The sequence below is a fragment of the Nannospalax galili genome, unplaced genomic scaffold, assembly GCF_000622305.1.
Source record: "Nannospalax galili isolate Female #2095 unplaced genomic scaffold, S.galili_v1.0 scaffold626, whole genome shotgun sequence".
Lineage (NCBI taxonomy): Eukaryota > Metazoa > Chordata > Mammalia > Rodentia > Spalacidae > Nannospalax > Nannospalax galili.
Genome location: NW_008354396.1, coordinates 280,437 through 284,006, shown reverse-complemented (window position 1 = coordinate 284,006; position 3,570 = coordinate 280,437).

Sequence of the window (3,570 nt, the reverse complement as noted above, 5' to 3'; positions counted from 1 at the left end):
GTACTGTTGATTGGTAACACTCCTAACGGTTTTTTTATTTTTTTTTTGGTCTTTTTGAGACAGGGTTTCCCTGTAGCCCCAGCTGTCCTGGAACTCACTATGTAAATAAGGCTGAATTCACAGAGATCTGCCTGCCTCTGCCTCTGGAGTACTAGGATTAAAGGCATGCACCACCACGCCTGGCTTTAAATGTGTAGCCCAGGCTGGCCTCAAATTCACGATCCTCCGGCCTCTGGCTCTTCAGCATTTAGTTTTAAGAGACTATCATATGTGCATACCATACACTTTGATTGTATTCACACCCCACTTTGTCCAACTCCCTCCCCCTCTCCTCCATTAGTCAATGACCCTACTAATCATGATCTTTGTTTTTCTTTTTTCTTTTTGGTAACCCACTGAGTCCAATTTGTGCTGTTCATATCCACATAGGTGTGGGGCCCTGCACTAAAGCATGGCCAGCCTACCACAAATCCCACGCCTAAAACTGACTGTCCTGCTGAAGACATCAACTTTCAATGGCTCCTCAGCAAAGGGTAGAATTTTGTGTACCATTGCACACTCCATGTTGAAATGTTGACTAGCTTGATATTGTATGGGTTTTGTGTAGGCAACCACAAGTGCAATGAGTTCATGGGTGCAATGTTCTTGTCCATTCAAAAGACACTGCTTCTTCCCAGTCCTCTCCAACATCTGGCCCTTACAATCTTTCTATTCCCTTTTCCATGATGTTCCCTGAGCCTTGAGGGGAGGGGATGTGATTCAGATGTCCAATTTATGACTAAACACTGCACAAACACTTATTCTCTGCACTTTGACCAGTTATAACTGCTATTCACTTCACAAAGGAGTTTATCTAATGAGAAATGAGATTTGCACTAATCTATGGGTATAGGTATATATATTTAGAAAGCAGTTTGATATTATGCCCACTTAGTAAAATATTAGTAAATAAGTTTACCCATACGGTCTATGAGCTCCCTAGCCATGTGTTTCTTAGTCAGGTTTATAGTACAAGACATGAGTTCCGTCATGTGCAGCAGGCCTTAAAATCCAACCAGAAAACAGTTGGTTACCCCCATAGCATTCATGCCATTACTGCATCCATGGGCATATTTTGCAAAGCTGTTCATTATTGTAGTTTTCAGGGTTCACAACTGAGTTAGACTGTTGATGACTTTTCTCTCTCAGAAGCCTGAATAGCACCTTCCAGTACTTTAAAAGCTAGCCAAGAGGGAGGAAGATTCTAAGTCAGTACCAGCTTGGTTACTCCAAGTTCGATGACCAAAGCATGTGGTATCTTAAGCAATACAGTCTCAATATCAAGTTCTTGTGAGTAACTAAGAACAATAGCAATAAAATGTGTGGTTTAGAGGTATCTCTGGTACCCACTTGACCAATAACTCAAGGGAAAGTATCCTGCACTCAGCTCTGGACATTTTTATTTGGCAATGTATGGCTTCTTGGAGGAACATTATTCCCCCATGTAGTGTAGCTCTATTTAAGCTGTTTGCTTTGTTGTATGCATTTAGAAACCATGTAAAATAGATTTCCATATTGCTTTTTCAAATATCCTTAGTGTTAGTTTTCCTTCCTTTCCCCTCCCTTTTTCCTACTTTCCCATCTCCCTACTTAAACTTCTCTTCCCCATCATTACCCTTTTCACTTTATATCACCTGTGTCCTATTATCTCCTCTCCCTTAGGCTTTTTCTCTCCTACCCTCCCAATGGCCCATTTCCAGTTTCCTGGTTTCTGTAGGTACTCCTGGTTAAATGTGCAAATCAAAAGATTTGATTCTAGGATCCACTTTTTGTATGAACATGAGGTGAATTTAAAAATTGCAGGAGTAGCAAGTTCTCTCAGAGATTAAGAGAACACAGTGTCAGACAGGAGAAACCATCATTTGAGTGGTTGTTCAGAGTAGTACAAGAGGCTCCCAAAATAACATGGGCTATTGCCAGAGTTCTTGGTTATCTCCCAGAACTCAAAGATAAGACCCTACTGCTGAAGACAGGACATACTTGGACACACGACTTGGAGCAATGGAGCAGTAACTGGCCTGGAAGCCTTCTATCTGAAGTGTAGTTCTCATGGTTCTAGAGGAGACTATGCAAGCTGCTAAGTAAAAAAAAAAATCAGTCAATGGTCCAACCCAACCCTAAAGCCTAATGACCATAACAACTGGCATGGCTAACTACCTCTATTAGTGCAGTAGTGGCACTGTTATCTGGGAGGTAATCAACAGCTATCTAATTGGACTTAAAGCCCTCTCATGGGAGTGAACTCATAGGTGGCACTGTAAACACAGTCAAATACACATGGCTGGAGAAGTCATAGATCCTAGAGAAAACCCTATCTCTGTCATATCTCTAAACATAATTTTTTACTGTATACTAAATATGGATCCTTATATTGACAAACAAGTGTACTGTACGCCACTCATCAAAGAAGCTTCTTTTTTGCAACATATGGAGGCTATTACAGAGTTTCACAACTGGTCACACACAGAGAATATATATCTGAGAGATGCCCAGTACTAGGCGGCATATCTACAGTGGAATCTCTACACCTAAGGCTCATGGAACATAGCAGAACAGTGGGCAGAGAGAAAACTAGTGCATCCCTGAATTCTCACCAGTGAAGCCTCCTTATACAACAGAGTACAATGCACAAAGAAGGCCAAAACTGGCCAAGTTTTAGAGAATAAAAGACTTCCAAGTGTGTTTCCCTGGATAGGACTCCTATGTTAAGCCTCACCTACCCTCAGCTCAGGGACCATCAAGGAAGAGGGGACTGAAAGATTGTAAGAGCCAGAGTTGATAAACAAACATAAGGTAAACAGAGGCTTTCAGCTCACTGGAAGCTCGTACATGTGAACTTGTGGCAATGGTGGCATTGAGCACAAGACCCATGCCAACTCAATCAAAGAGCCCAGAGTGGAGTGAGGGAAATGGGTAGGGGGCTGACCCTAGCCTGAGAACTGTTAGAGACTGATTACTACTAGGTGAGGGAGAGTAGACCTTCCTTATGATCTCTGGCTAGGCTGATTAGAGTCCAGTGGATGAACTAGCACCAAAGGACATTTGGGTACAAATGCTTGAGTGGATAGGACTTATCATGTATGACAGAATGTGTGAAGTCTGATTGGGGGGTGGGATCAATGGAGGAAGGGGTCTAAATTTGATTAGGAACTATTGTATGAAATGTAAAATAAAATCAAACATTTTAAGAAAAATTAGGTTTCCCAATGCTTTGTAACTGTATGCTAACCTTGACATTCCTGTTCCTATAATATCATAATCAGAATTAGTTTTTTTCTGTTAAACAGAGAAATTTAGTTCACCCACTACAACTGGACACTATCAAGAAAAAAAAAATCAATAATTTTAGTTTGAACAATATATGAATTATACACCAAGTTATCATTAAGAACTCATTTGTTTTTGTGAGACCTAAGAGTTCCAAAATAAAGTCAGAGACCTGAGGATCTTATTGGAAATTACTGTTTCAGTGTTACAATGTAATCCAGCAGCTCCAATGACAAGTAACTTGCTACTAGGTGAGACAGCCTA